The sequence below is a fragment of the Coregonus clupeaformis genome, chromosome 2 (assembly GCF_020615455.1).
Source record: "Coregonus clupeaformis isolate EN_2021a chromosome 2, ASM2061545v1, whole genome shotgun sequence".
Taxonomy (NCBI): Eukaryota; Metazoa; Chordata; class Actinopteri; order Salmoniformes; family Salmonidae; genus Coregonus; species Coregonus clupeaformis.
In genome coordinates, this window is record NC_059193.1 from 22,634,707 (window position 1) to 22,651,148 (window position 16,442).

A 16,442-nucleotide genomic window follows, 5' to 3' on the forward strand; every position below is an offset into this window, starting at 1 on the left:
TGTGAAGAACCGTGCCCCGTGTAATGACTCCGTCATAGTCCCAATCAGCGGGAGTGGATAACTGTATTTAACAGTCACCTGATTGAGACCGCGGTAATCAATACACGGACGCAGACCTCCATCCTTTTTCTTCACAAAAAGAAGCTCGAGGACGCGGGAGAAGTAGAGGTCCGTATGTATCCCTGTCTCAGAGACTCGGCAATGTACGTCTCCATTGCTTTTTTCTCCTCCTGTGACAAAGGATACACATGGCTCCGCGGGAGCGCTGCTCCTATCTGGAGGTCTATCGCACAATCCCCCTGTCTATGAGGTGGCAACCTTGCCGCTCGGGTCTTACTAAACACGAGTGCCAAATCCTCATATTCAGGAGGAATGTGCAGTGCCGACATCTGGTTCGGACTCTCCACCGAGGTCGCCCCTACGGAAACACCCAGACAAAACCCCTCACACTGAGCAGACCACCCTTGAAGAGCCTTCTCTCGCCACGAAATAGTAGGATCATGGGTGGTTAACCAGGAAGCCCCAGTACCACCGGATACGCAGGAGAGTCAATCAGATAGAGTTGAATCGTCTCCTCATGACCCCCTGCGTCATCATCCTAAGTGGCGCTGTGAGCTCCCCAATCCACCCAGATCCTAACGGACGACTATCTAAAGCATGTACGGGGAAAGGCTTATCGACTGGAAGGAGGGGAATCCCTAACTTAACACAAAATTTGCGATCTATAAAATTCCCAGCTGCGCCTGAATCGACTAGCGCCTTATGCTGGGAACGAGGTGCAACCTGTGGAAAACAAACAGGCAATGTAAAGTGGACGACAGAAAGCTCTGGGTAAGTAGGGCGCCTACTCACCTGGGAGGACTCCCCACTGTATGGCCTGCCATCTCCCTCCTCAGGGAACCCTCCCCAGCACCTAGCCGCGGTGTGCCCTCCGCGGCCACACTTGGTGCAGGAGACTGCTCCCCTCGGGTTCCTTCCTCTTTTAGTTCTAGCGCCAGCCCCTCCCAGCTCCATCGGACTAGGCTCGGAGGTGCTGGAGGGTGGAATGGGAGGCCCCCATCTGGAACGCCCGCGGGTCGTGAGTAGGTTGTCCAGACGAATAGCCATGTCCACAAGCTGGTCAAAAGTTAACGTAGCGTCCCTACACGCTAACTCCCTGCGGACGTCCTCCCTAAGGCTACACCTAAAATGGTCTATGAGGGCCCTCTCATTCCACCCCGCGTCAGCCGCTAGAGTCCGGAACTCCAGTGCGAATTCTTGAGCGCTCCTCATCCCCTGTCGGAGGTGGAATAGACGTTCCCCCGCCGCTCTTCCCTCTGGTGGATGGTCAAAGACCGCACGAAAGCGGCGGGAGAACTCCGCATAGGTGACTGTGGCGGAGTCTATTCCCCTCCATTCGGCGTTGGCCCACTCCAACGCCTTGCCGGTGAGACAGGAGATGAGGGCGGAAACGCTCTCGTATCCCGAGGGCGCCGGGTGTATGGTGGCTAGGTAGAGCTCCACTTGCAAAAGGAAGCCCTGACACCCGGCAGCGGAGCCGTCGTACGCCCTCGGGAGCGAGAGCCGAATCCCACTGGGTTCCGGTGGATGAGTAGGCAGGTTCTCTGGTGGTGATGGAGCGATCGGTGGGGCTGTGGGAACACCGCTGATCTCCCAGCGCCGAAGAGTGTCCATGACGCCCTCCAACGCGTGCCCGATCCGATTGATGCGATGTTCCTGTCCCTGGAGACGTTCCTCCACGCTGTCGACTTGTGCTCCTGCTGATTCCATCGAAGGGTGTGTAATTCTGTCAGGGCCGTGTAGAAATGGTGTGGTGTGGAATCAAGTGCAGAAGCAGAAAGAGAGTCCAAAATACTTTACTGGAAAATGCGAGGCAATAATCCAAAATAGCCAGAGGCAAAACGCACACAGGCGTAAAACACAAGCGTGCATAAACAGGTGCGCAAAACTCCTCTCAACCGAGAAGTAAGCAATACAGAGGTGGCGTACCAAACACCGGTACGAAACGACACCTAACACGAAACAATTACACACAACACAACACTCACAACAGGGAAACTAAATAGGGTGCTTAATTAGACCTAACACAAGACAGGTGTGACTAACAGACAAAACTAGTCAAACAGAAAACATAGAGCGGTGGCAGCTAGTACTCCGGAGACGACGAACGGCGAAACCTGCCCGAACACGGAGGAGGAGCTGCCTCGGCCGAAACCGTGACAGCAAAATAGTTGGGAAGAGATTTTTGACATACCGATTCCATGGCATATAGTTTATGAACTGAAACGCAAAATGACGCCGGATTCAAAACTTTGATTTTTCAATTTAAATTATTATACAAAATTCTTGCTACCAATAGAATGTTATTTATGTGGGGGATACAATCTTCCCAACTCTGCAGATTTTGCTGCAAAGAGACAGAATCATTAGATAATTTGTTTTGGTACTGTCCATTTGTAGCTTGTTTTTGGACACAGGTCCAGGAATGATTAAAGGATTGCAATATTTACCTGGAGCAAACCCTGCAGATGGCAATACTGGGTGATCTGAAAAGTCATAGTCAATCGATCAATAATATAATAATACTTTTAGCAAAAATGTTTATTTTCAATTTACAATCTGTAGAAACAATGAGAATAGAAAGGTTCAGAACTTTTGTAAAACATCACAGTACAGTTTAAAAAATATATGGCAAATGGAAATCCAATATGGATGGTGTTAAGAGATAGATTGGTGGTGTTGAATAAAGTTGAAGGATGGGACTAATAACAACTAACAACAACTAATAACAACAAGATAACTAATGTAAAGCGTACTGTGTCCATAATAAGTATATAGGATATAGGTTGAGAGCTTTTGTGAAAGAGCACAGTTAAAAAGATACGGCATATAGAAGCAAACCGGATGGACATCATGAAAATGATCGAAGAGGTTGCAGGTAGAGGAAGTTCAGGAGTAAAAACAAAATTGACTGTGTCCATAAAATGTATATAGTATGTATAAGCTGGAATTAGAGGCCTAAGCATTGTTGTTCACTAGTTTACTCCAATTAGGGAAGTTGGTGGGGTTGGAAAGTAATATATATATATTTTTAAAGGATATGAATATGTGTATGTATGTGTATTTATATGTATATATGTATGTATGTATATATGTATGTATGTATATATATATACATATATATATATATATATACATATAGATATTTGCGAGAAAAAAAACATATGGGGGATTGGAAGTGATGCAGACAATTACATTGATGGAAGTTACAATCTATCTGCAATATTAAAGCTGATCTACCCCCTAAAAAAAAGAAAAAAGAAAAACCCTTGAATGAGTAGGTGTGTCCAAACATTTGACTGGTACTGTATACACAGTGCATTCGGAAAGTATTCAGACCCCTTCACTTTTTCCACATTTTGTTACGTTACTGCCTTATTCTAAAATGGATAAAATATTATTTTTCTTCATCAAACTACACAGAATAACCCATAATGACAAAGCAAAAACAGGTTGAAATTTATGCACATCTATAAAAAATAAAAAAACGGAAATATCATATTTACATAAGTATTCAGACCCTTTACTCATTACATTGTTGAAGCACCTTTGGCAGCGATTACAGCCTCAAGTCTTCTTGGGTATGACGCTACAAGCTTGGCACACCTGTACTTGGGGAGTTTCTCCCATTCTTCTCTGCAGATCCTCTCAAGTTTTGTCAAGTTGGATGGAGAGCGTCGCTGCACAGCTATTTTCAGGTCTCTCCAGAGATGTTCAATCGGGTTCAAATCCAGGCTCTGGCTGGGCCACTAAAGGATATTCAGAGACTTGTCCCGAAGCCATTCCTGTGTTGTCTTGGCAAAGTGCTTAGGGTCGTTGTCCTGTTGGAAGGTGAACCTTCACCCCAGTCTGAGGACGTTCTGGAGCAGGTTTTCATCAAGGATATCTCTGTATTTTGCTCCGTTCAACTTTTCAGTGATCCTGACTATTCTCCCAGTCCCTCCCACTAAATAACATCCCCACAGCAGTATGCTTCACCGTAGGGATGGTGCCGGGTTTCCTCTACACGTGACGCTTGGCATTCAGGCCAAAGAGTTCAATCTTGGTTTCATGAGACCAGAGAATCTTGTTTCTCATGGTATGAAACTCCAAGCGGGTTCTTGGTCACCTCCCTGATCAAGACCCTTCTCCCCCGATTGCTCAGTTTGGCTGGGTGGCCAGCTCTAGGAAGAGTATTGGTGGTTCCAAACTTCTTCCATTTAAGAATGATGGAGGCCACTGAGTTCTTGGGAACCTAAAATGTTTCAGAAAAATGTTGCTTCCCTTCCCCAGATCTGTGCCTCGACACTATCCTGTCTCGGAGCTCTACGGACAATTCCTTCGACCTCATGGATTGGTTTTTGCTCTGACATACACTGTCAACTGTTCGACCTGATATAGACAGGTGTGTGCCTTTCCAAATCATGTCCAATCAATTGAATTTACCACAGGTGGACTCCAATCAAGTTGTAGAAACATCTCAAGAATGATCAATGGAAACAGAATCCACCTGAGCTCAATTTCGAGTCTCATAGCAAAGGGTCTGAATACTTATGTAAATAAGGTATTTCTGTTTTATATTTTTTTATACATTTGCAAAAATTTATAAAAACCTGTTTTCCCTTTGTCATTATGGAGTATTGTGTGTTGATTGATTAGGACAATTTTTTATTTAATTCATTTTAGAATAAGGCTGTATCGTAATAAAATGTGGAAAAAGTCAAGTGGTCTGAATACTTTCCGAATGCACCTTATATCTGTCTCTCTCTGACAATACATCTCTGAGGTAACATTTAGGAGGAGATGAAGAGGAGGTATTAAACTCTGTGCTGTTCTAATTTGTTTCTCTCTAATAGTCTCTCCTTCCCTATTTGCCTCTTTCAGTTACAAATAATTGCAGAGAAGGTATTGTATATAGAGTGACCTAGTGGAATGAGACAACCAAAAAATCACAAAACTCTTGGTCCTAACTATGACATAGAATATCTGTATTTTGGCCAACTCTTTTTAAGCACTTCTTAACCTCTCTTCAACCCAACAGATGTTAAAGTGACACTGAACTCAATTTCTGGGTTTAGTGTGAATGAGGGTGATGATCTCACAATAGATTGTACCCATAACCTGCCGGTGGGACTTCGCAACCTGCTGGTGTTTGTCTGGCTGAAGGATAACCACTGTCTGGAGGGCGAGAACAATAGCAACCTCACCTTGAAAAGAGCAGGAACAAAAACCAACGGGATATACGACTGCACCATCCAGAGTCCCTGTGGCAACTTCACCTCAGATTCAAGGGAGATTAAAGTTGAAGGTTGACATATTCGCCAGTCATATTTGAGACTTTAATATTTGCACTGTTTATACTTGTGATTGGATGTGGAGCTGTCAAGATATTGCTTTCAGTCTTACTACTCAGCAAATGAGCCTATTGTGTGAAAAGGAAACATTTTAAAATGTCCAACCAATTCCTGGGGACCTCCGTCCCTCTGTGCTTTCCCTCTGTGCTGTCTCCATGTCTGTCCCTCTGTGCCGTCTCCATGTCTGTCCCTCTGTGCTGTCTCCATGTCTGTCCCTCTGTGCCGTCTCCATGTCTGTCCCTCTGTGCCGTCTCCATGTCTGTCCCTCTGTGCTGTCTCCATGTCTGTCCCTCTGTGCCGTCTCCATGTCTGTCCCTCTGTGCCGTCTCCATGTCTGTCCCTCTGTGCCGTCTCCATGTCTGTCCCTCTGTGCCGTCTCCATGTCTGTCCCTCTGTGCTGTCTCCATGTCTGTCCCTCTGTGCTGTCTCCATGTGTGTCAGAACTGACGGTGGTGATCTTAGTGATCTGTGGTGTGTCTGTCTCCATGTGTGTCAGAACTGACGGTGGTGATCATAGTGATCTGTGGTGTGTCTGTCTCCATGTGTGTCAGAACTGACGGTGGTGATCATAGTGATCTGTGGTGTGTCTGTCTCCATGTGTGTCAGAACTGACGGTGGTGATCTTAGTGATCTGTGGTGTGTCTGTCTCCATGTGTGTCAGAACTGACGGTGGTGATCATAGTGATCTGTGGTGTGTCTGTCTCCATGTGTGTCAGAACTGACGGTGGTGATCATAGTGATCTGTGGTGTGTCTGTCTCCATGTGTGTCAGAACTGACGGTGGTGATCTTAGTGATCTGTGGTGTGTCTGTCTCCATGTGTGTCAGAACTGACGGTGGTGATCATAGTGATCTGTGGTGTGTCTGTCTCCATGTGTGTCAGAACTGACGGTGGTGATCTTAGTGATCTGTGGTGTGTCTGTCTCCATGTGTGTGCAGAACTGACGGTGGTGATCATAGTGATCTGTGGTGTGTCTGTCTCCATGTGTGTCAGAACTGACGGTGGTGATCATAGTGATCTGTGGTGTGTCTGTCTCCATGTGTGTCAGAACTGACGGTGGTGATCATAGTGATCTGTGGTGTGTCTGTCTCCATGTGTGTCAGAACTGACGGTGGTGATCTTAGTGATCTGTGGTGTGTCTGTCTCCATGTGTGTCAGAACTGACGGTGGTGATCATAGTGATCTGTGGTGTGTCTGTCTCCATGTGTGTCAGAACTGACGGTGGTGATCATAGTGATCTGTGGTGTGTCTGTCTCCATGTGTGTCAGAACTGACGGTGGTGATCATAGTGATCTGTGGTGTGTCTGTCTCCATGTGTGTCAGACTTGACGATGCTGACCATAGTGATCTGTGGTGTGTCTGCTGTGGTGCTGATCCTGGTCCTGGGTATAGGCATGAAGATCATGCTGAAGAAGGAATTTGGTGAGTGATCACAACAAGAGAAACAAAGAATAAAACAACAGTAAATGTGTAACTTTGCATGTGACTCTCTTGTCTCTCTCCCCATCTTTCTATCTTTCTCTCTTTCTCGCTCTACAGCGAAGACCAAGAACAGGAGGCAGCAGAATGCTCAGAACCTACAGAGCACCACCACAACAGAGTAGCGTTTCATTTTCATTTTCCCAAAAATCCACCAATTGTCCTTCACGAGAAAATTGCAAAAATATGTCATGATTACACTGTAAATGGAGAAATATGTATCTAACGGTGATAGTGATATGACATGATAGTCAGCAATTACATTTATAGAAGCCATGCATGTAGGCTAAGTGATGTTTTCTAATGGGTACGTTATGTAGAGTAGCCTAAAAATAGTAGGCTGCTAGAGTTGTGATGACTTGAATCATGAATGAAGCAAGAGAGTTGTCCGGTTCCAGCAGCTATCCCCACTTCACATTAGTGCAGCATAGAAATTATATATTACCCGTCCCGAGTAGCCATAATTGTTTATCTCTGCCATCTGGAAGGAGCTTGGTCGTGAAATCTCTGGATACCGGTTATCGGTATTAAACCCTCTTTGGCTACTGACCAGACAAACATACCTACCCATTCAGTTTCCACTTGTTTATGCAGCTGTATCTAATAGACTGTACCTTGAACCGAAAAGCAAATGGAAGTCCTCACACAAAGTCTGCAAAAAACATTACAGTGAATACTGTCATGTTTACTGTAGTATTTACTATAGTGGAAGAAAACTGTCATATACTGTAATATTTACTGTAGTGTTTTGCGGATTGTAGTATACTGTAGTATTTACTATAATGTTTTTGTTTTCGTTTCTTTGACTTAGAGTTGGAGGCTATCTCCTTCAGTAAACCTTCCAAAGAAAAATGTCCATGACCTGTAGGTAGGTAGGTAGGTAGGTAGGTAGGTAGGTAGGTTGGTAGGTAGGTAGGTAGGTAGGTAGGACTGGGGTCTGAACGAATAGTTCAGAGCTTCTGCTCTTTTCTATAACCTGTAGGAAACACAATATATGGTCTATACTTGGCATGTAGGTTTCTCACTTATGGGTGTTACAAATTTGCTATATGGGGAGGGGAATCGGTAGGGTATATGCAAATAAGATACCGTAGTATTTACTATAGTTAAAAGTGTAGTGTTTTTGTGGACATTACTGTAGTATTTACTACAGTGATTTTTCTGGATAATACTGTAGTATTTACTGTAGTATTTTTCAGTATACTACAACATTCTGTAGTAAGTACTACACATGATCGAGGGGTACTACAGTATATAGTATAGTATTCTACAATATGCCACAGTTTACTATAGAATTCTATAATAATCACTGTATTCTATAGTAAATTGTAGTATTTTTTAATGTGGGATGAACCTGGATATTTCTTTGTCCCATCCCATACTTTCAAAAAGGAATAGCAATGTTTTTTGTTGTGGTTGCAGCCTAAATGTATTCAATTCCAACCTACTTTATTTTCTCCCTCCACAGCTATCTCTAATAATAATATATGTGTTTGTTCCATCATTGTAGTATGGACTGTGAGAAATTGCATTCAATTTAATAAATAAGTAAAGATTTGAAATTATGACTATCAGAGTTTTCTAAGTAAATATATTTCTGTGCGTGCGTGTGTGTGTGTGTGTGTGTGTGTGTGTGTGCGTGTGTGTCCGTGCATGTGTGCACTCACGCGTGTGTATGTTGTGATGTCACGAGAGGCTGTGTCCTGGAGGGACGTTACATCCCCCTGAGGTGGCTGCAAACCCAGACAGCTATGGCTCCATCTGCTGGTATGGTCGGGAACTCCACCCCTCTATGGCCAATCTTCCCACGCAGCTGAAACAAATGAGGAGCTGATGAGCTGAAGGTTTGGGAAGGGAAGAGACACAGTCTCCAACCTGGGCTCTCTGGAGGACAAGAGTGCTGCACGTCCACTTCCATGAGGAATATAAGGATTTGGAGATACTTACCTTTGGGAAATACTCACCTTTGGATATATGCACCTGCGGAAATACGTGAGAGATTTTTGGAAGGACTTTTGGCTGGGTTGGCCACTAGCTGCAACGTGGACTACAGTAAGGCTGGGGAAAAGTTATCTGAGCGAGTGAGAATTATGATTTTGGATGTGGAAGAGACATCCCTGAACTGTTAACCCTTAAAGAGCCACAAGAGAACAGAATTTTGTTATATTTTCGTTAATTTCCCAAGACCTATAATAAAATCCTTGTTTTGTTTGAACCTTGTCTCCTTGCACTACTTGAGCAATCCCGCTGAAAGCTGTGTAGCCTCTCGTGACGTCACAGATGGTGGAGAATACGGGCACACTCAAGCGTTAATAGTGCATGTCAGAGGAGGATACCGAAGGTTTGATCACCCAGTTTTCCAAGTTGGCCGTAGGCTCCCCCGCCGACTGAAATGGAGGACATATTGAAAGCCCTTGTTGCTGGCCAGCAAGCCCAGATGCAAGCAAACGTGGCTCTCTTGGAGGAGCAAAAGAAAGCCAACCTTCTGAAGGCAGAGGAATTGCAGTTGCAGAGACAGAGGGTGGTCCAAAATACCCGCCCAATAAAGGCAAGTGACTTTATATCTAAGATGGGAGCTACCGATGACATTGAGGCATACCTGCATGCATTTGAGGCCACGGCCACTAGGGGAAGCCTGGCCCAAGCAACAGTGGGTTGGTCTGTTAGCCCCCTTTCTAACCGGGGAATCACTGAATGCTGTCCGGGACCTGGGCCCTGACCAGGTTACTGACTATGATGCCCTGAAGTCTGAGATCCTCAGCAGATATGGACTCACAAAGTTTGGTATGGCCCAGCGCTTTCACAGCTGGACCTTCCAACCAGACCAACCTCCTCGGGCGCAGATGCATGAACTTGTCCGAATCGCAAGGGAAATGGCTGGATCCGCAGAGGAATACAGCAGCGGCGGTGGTGGAGGCCATTGTGGTGGATCGTTACCTACGCGCCCTGCCTTATGAGGCAAAACGGTTCATCAGTCAACAGGCCTTGACCACGGCTGATCTGACCGTGGAAGCTGTGGAAAAGTACCAGGCCACAGCGGAGATGCTGAATGCTTCCCGAAAAAGACCCCAGAAGTGCGGCCCCACCACAAATGGGAAGAACCCGTCCAAAGGACCCCAAGGTCTCGAACCCAGCCACGTCAGGACTTATCCCCGGCTCCAGGGGGAGCCAGAAACCAGGCGGGTCCAAGAAGAGTACACCAGGAGGGGGAAACTCGACAGTGTTACCGGTGTGGGGAGATGGGACATATCTCCTGGCAGTGTGGGAAACCAGCCGATGAACCTATGCCCACTGCGGAGTCCTCCAGCTCAGCACCCACACACCGTTTTGCCTCGCTCTTGGGAGTCGTAGATGGCGGCCCAGATCGACCCCCCCACCTGCCCGGTAACTGTGAATCACCATGATGTGGAGGCCTTACTGGATTCTGGTAGCCGGGCCACCCTGGTGCGTAAGGATTTGGTGGGCCCAACGTGTCTGACCCCGGGGAAAGTCCTCCCAGTTTCCTGTGTCCATGGGGACACCAGAGAATACCCCATTACTGAACTTACAATGACCAGCACACGGGGAACCATACACACGACGGCGGGGGGTGGTTGATTCCCTCCCCGTCCCTGTCCTAATTGGACGAGACTGCCGAGCCTTTTACCCACTCTGGAGAGAGTCTCAGGAGAGGATAACCCGAGTACCTCGGAAACGGAGAGGCAAGACTCATCCTGGGAAGGCTCCGGTGCAATCCTCCGAGTTACTCACTCCCGCCCGGGCTCTGATAGGGATGGCAGGTGCCCAGACCGACACCGAGACTGGTCCGGATACGGGAGAAGAGAACGCAGCCCAGGAAAGTGCTCCGTTCTCCAGTGAAGAAGACGTCCCAGGCACCCAAGAGCTTCCCCCTCTCACAGGCCAGTATGGTACGGCTCAATTACAAGATCCTACTCTTGCAAATGCCTTAAGAAATGTGCAGGTATTAGAAGGTGTAGTGTTAGGTGATAGGACAAACCCTACTTACCCCCATTTCGCAGTAAACCGGGGGTTAGTATATCAGATAGTCAAGAAAAATGATGAAGTGCATGAACAGCTCCTCGTGCCACAGCCCTATCGGGCCACAGTACTCAACCTAGCACACACACACCCGCTAGGGGCCCACTTGGGGGTAGAGAAGACTAAGGAAAGAATCATGCAACGTTTCTTTTGGCCAGGAGTACACAAAGAGATAGAGAACTACTGCCGTAGTTGCCCTGAGTGTCAGCAGGTTGCGCCAAAGCCCACATATAGAAACCCGCTCATTCCCTTGCCCATTATCGAAACTCCTTTTGAGAGGATTGGATTAGACATAGTCGGGCCCTTACCGAAAAGTTCCAGGGGACATCAATACATTCTGGTCATTCTGGACTATGCATCCCGGTACCGGAGGCCATTCCGCTGAGGAAGGCTACATCCAGACAAATCGCCAAGGAGCTGTTCCGTCTCTCAACTAGTCTGGGAATCCCAAAAGAGATATTGACGGACCAAGGGACTCCATTCATGTCCAGGGTGATGAAAGAACTCTGTGCTTTACTGAAAATCAAACAGCTGAGAACCTCGGTCTACCACCCCCAGACAGATGGCCTAGTCGAACGTTTTAACAAAACACTAAAATCCATGCTGCGGAAAGCGGTAGGGGGAAGATGGGCGCAACTGGGATCAGCTGTTACCCTACATATTATTTGCGGTGAGAGAGGTACCTCAGTCTTCTACTGGTTTTTCACCCTTTGAGCTCTTGCTTTCCTACAGACCCAGAGGACTGCTCGACATCGCCAAGGAGGCCTGGGAGGAGCAGCCATGCCAACAGCGGACACTGATCGACCATGTCGGGGCTATGAGGGAGAGAATGAAGGCCATCTATCCCATGATGCGGGAACACCTGGAGGCCAGTCAGCGGCAACAGCAAGCCTCCTACAACAGATCTGCTCAACCCAGGGAGTTTAAGCCGGGGGACAGAGTGCTGGTCCTGGTGCCAACCGTTGAGTGTAAATTCCTGGCAACCTGGCAAGGACCATATGAGGTCATTGAACGCATGGGAGAAGTAAACTACAAGGTGAGGCAACCAGATAAAAGAAAAACTGAGCAGATTTATCATGTTAACCTTTAAAGAAGTGGCACACCAGAGAGGCGCTGTTCAGCTGTCTACCCCCACAGAGACCAAGGAACCGGCGCGAGAAGAGGTTCAGCTGGGTCCAAATCTGTCCCCACATCAACGACAGATGGCCCTGGAACTCGTGGAGCAGAACCAGGATGTCTTCTCCTCCCTTCCCGGTCACACAGAGGTGGTCCAACATGAGATCCGCACCATGCCTGGCCGAACGGTAAACCAGCGCCCGTACCGCGTGCCAGAGGCTCGTAAAGTGGTTATACAGAAGGAGGTAAGGAAGATGCGGGAGTTGGGAGTAATCGAAGAGTCCCACAGTGCCTGGGCAAGTCCCATCGTACTAGTTCCCAAGCCAGACGGTTCAGTACGATTTTGTAATGACTATCGAAAGTTGAATGAAGTGTCTGAATTTGATGCATACCCAATGCCTCGTGTCGATGATTTAATAGATTCCTTGGGGCATGCTCGTTTCCTAACCACTCTTGATCTCACAAAAGGCTACTGGCAGGTGCCCCTGACCCCGGCGTCTAAGGAGAAGACAGCCTTTGCCACCCCGGGAGGGGCTCTACCAGTATACCCCGACTTCCGTTTGGTCTCCACGGGGCACCTGCCACGTTCCAACGCCTGATGGATCGAGTCCTTGCGCCCCACAAGAGGCACGCAGCGGCTTATTTGGATGATGTTGTTATACAAAGTCCGGATTGGGCCAGCCACATACCCCGGGTACAAGCGGTGCTGGATTCGCTCAGGGAAGCAGGGCTCACGGCAAACCCGAAGAAGTGCAAGCTGGCCTTCAGTGAGACAAACTACCTGGGGTACACCATTGGGCGGGGTTGGTCAAACCACAGGAAGCCAAACTGCGGGCCATACAGGACTGGCCACAGCCCATCACCAAGAAGCAAGTAAGGTCATTTTTGGGCCTCGCTGGCTACTATAGACGCTTTATTGCAGATTTTGCTACCATAGCTGCACCGTTGACGGAGCTGACGACCAAACGCCACTCACGAATGGTGAAGTGGAACCCTGCGGCGGAGGCGGCTTTCCTCAACCTGAAGCGAGCACTCTGCTCCAGTCCGATCCTGGTGGCACCAGACTTCAAGAAGGAATTCATTGTCCAAGCGGATGCTTCGGAGGTGGGTCTGGGTGCTGTCCTCACCCAGGCACATGACGGTGAAGAACATCCCATTCTCTACCTAAGCAGAAAGTTACTTCCAAGAGAGAAGAACTATTCAACGGTGGAGAAAGAATGTCTGGCTGTAGTCTGGGCCCTGGAGTCCCTTCGGTTCTATCTCCTGGGCCGACGTTTCATGGTGGTATCTGATCACGCCCCTCTGCAGTGGATGGCCAAGAACAAGGAATCAAACAGTAGAGTAACCAGATGGTTTTTGAGCTTGCAACCGTTTAACTTTTCTGTTGTCCACAGGGCTGGCAAGCACCACAGCAATGCGGACGCCCTCTCCCGGCGTGATGCCTTCTTCGCTGCCTTTACCCCGACGAGGACGTCGGTCCCGAAGAGGGGGATGTGTGATGTCACGAGAGGCTGTGTCCTGGAGGGACGTTACATCCCCATGAGGTGGCTGCAAACCCAGACAGCTATGGCTCCATCTGCTGGTATGGTCGGGAACTCCACCCCTCTATGGCCAATCTTCCCACGCAGCTGAAACAAATGAGGAGCTGATGAGCTGAAGGTTTGGGAAGGGAAGAGACACAGTCTCCAACCTGGGCTCTCTGGAGGACAAGAGTGCTGCACGTCCACTTCCATGAGGAATATAAGGATTTGGAGATACTTACCTTTGGGAAATACTCACCTTTGGATATATGCACCTGCGGAAATACGTGAGAGATTTTTGGAAGGACTTTTGGCTGGGTTGGCCAATAGCTGCAACGTGGACTACAGTAAGGCTGGGGAAAAGTTATCTGAGCGAGTGAGAATTATGATTTTGGATGTGGAAGAGACATCCCTGAACTGTTAACCCTTAAAGAGCCACAAGAGAACAGAATTTTGTTATATTTTCGTTAATTTCCCAAGACCTATAATAAAATCCTTGTTTTGTTTGAACCTTGTCTCCTTGCACTACTTGAGCAATCCCGCTGAAAGCTGTGTAGCCTCTCGTGACGTCACAATGTGTAAGAGGCCTGGCCAGGACAGGACTGCTCTATTCTGTAACCTGGCAATGGGCTCTTAGCAACCAGATTAGCCACTCCCACTGCATCCCATCTCCATTCAGTTGAGGAAAAGAACCAGGAAATGCTGTAATCCATGCATAGCTCTGGCCTACTCCATGTAATCCCACTGACTGCTTGCAGAGACACACAGACACAGCTCAGACCACTGCTCTCACACATAGTGAAACACTGAGTCACACCTCGTGATGAAGAGTTTGAGAGTAGACAGGATGATGAAGCAGGAAGAAGATGTGGGGAGTTGGTGTGTGTGTGTGTGTGTGTGTGTGTGTAGGAACAGAGGGAACAATGGCTATGTGTTTGCAGTACCATATGGTAGGGTCAGGCTTGATTTTGAAGTGTGTGTGTGTGTGTGTGTGTGTGTGTGTGTGTGTGTGGCGTAGAGTCAGTAAGGCTGTTTCTTCAGTTTAGCAGGTGGTTTAGAGATAATCCAGGGGAGGGAGAGGGGGTTGGAGGTGAATGTGGACAGAAGACGAGGGCTAATTCTGGCCTCTTAATCCTAGTCGCATCTCCCTACCCCTCTCCCTCCCCATCCCCCTCCCCCTCCACCTCCCCTTCCCCCTCCCCCTCGTCCCCTTTCCTCTTCGCTAACCCACTAGTGGAGAGCAAGCTAATGTAGGGAGACAACTCACCGACTGTCAAACACACACACACACACACACACACACACACACACTCAAGCATACACACACATACACACAAGGTTTTTTTAAGAGGAAGGAGGAGGTGAATGCAGGTGCCTTGTTTTCACCCTAACTAACAGGTGACCTGTCCTGGATAGAAGCTAGCTTACCAGTTGGGTTTAGCAGAGAATGCAGCTGCAGCCTTTGGGCTACGCTACACAACACACTCAACCATGGGAGAAGCTACAAAGGTATGTGGCCTAATATTGAGGCTCCTATGGCTTGTACTTTATTAGTGTGACCAATGAGGAGATGATTGAGACATATATGGCTCGTCCTATATTAGTGTGACCAATGAGGAGATGATTGAGGCTTCTATGGCTCGTCCTATATTAGCGTGACCAATGAGGAGATGATTGAGGCTTCTATGGCTCGTCCTGTGAGGAGATGATTGAGGCTTCTATTGCTCGTCCTATATTAGCGTGACCAATGAGGAGATGATTGAGGCTTCCATGGCTCGTCCTATATTAGTGTGACCAATGAGGAGATGATTGAGGCTTATATGGCTCGTCCTATATTGGTGTGACCAATGAGGAGATGATTGAGGCTTCTATGGCTCATCCTGTATTAGTGTGACCAATGAGAAGATGATTGAGACTTCTATAGCTCGTCCTATATTAGTGTGACCAATGAGAAGATGATTGAGACTTCTATAGCTCGCCCTATATTAGTGTGACCAATGAGGAGATTATTGAGGGTTCTATGGCTCGTCCTTTATTAGTTTGAACAAGAGAGAGAGAGAGAGAGAGAGAGAGAGAGAGAGAGAGAGAGAGAGAGAGAGAGAGAGACTTACTAAGGTTCTAAACAGACAGTTAGTGTGAGTCATAACAAGGTGTTTATTATTCTCCTGGTTGTCTCATAAAACACAAAGCATGTCATTAATGGAATGGAAATTATCAGAATGGAAATTAGGACAGTCATTCCCTCTCTCCATGTACTTCCTGTTTCCTCCTGATGATGATGATGATGTAAATGATGTGGGACATACTCTACATGGGGCCACTAAAAAGGGCCTATTAGGACCTACCCGAGAGATCAGAATGGACCTCCCCTCTGGGAATAAAACCTGCTGCTAGTCAGCTACCAATCAGATGGGTGGATGGATGGATGGATAGGGATGATGGATGGATGGATGGATGGGGATGGATGGATGGATGGGGATTGATGGACGGATGGATGGATGGGAATGGATGGATGGATGGATGGATGTGGATGGATGGATAGATGTGGATGGATGGGGATGGGGATGGGGATGGGGATGGATGGGGATGGGGATGGGGATGGGGATGGATGGTTGGATGGATGGATGGGGATGGGGATGGATGGGGATGGGGATGGGGATGGGGATGGATGGTTGGATGGATGGATGGATGGGGATGGGGATGGGGATGGATGGTTGGATGGATGGATGGGGATGGATGGATACCTTTCATTAAGAACCTTGAAATTGCTATGGTCACAAGTTGTCTAGACTTATAGCGTCACTAAGGCCTGATAGCCATAGTCAAGCGTATTGGGATTGTTATGGTAAATGAACTATAGTGTCAAGCAGTAATGAAATGAATGGAATTTTACTGAA

General features: G+C 47.5%; 1 pseudogene; it reads left to right on the plus strand.

Moving 5' to 3' along the window:
* The first annotated feature begins 14,993 nt into the window (after positions 1–14,993).
* Positions 14,994–16,442, plus strand: part of LOC121580313 — a 36,036-nt pseudogene continuing 34,587 nt past the window's right edge.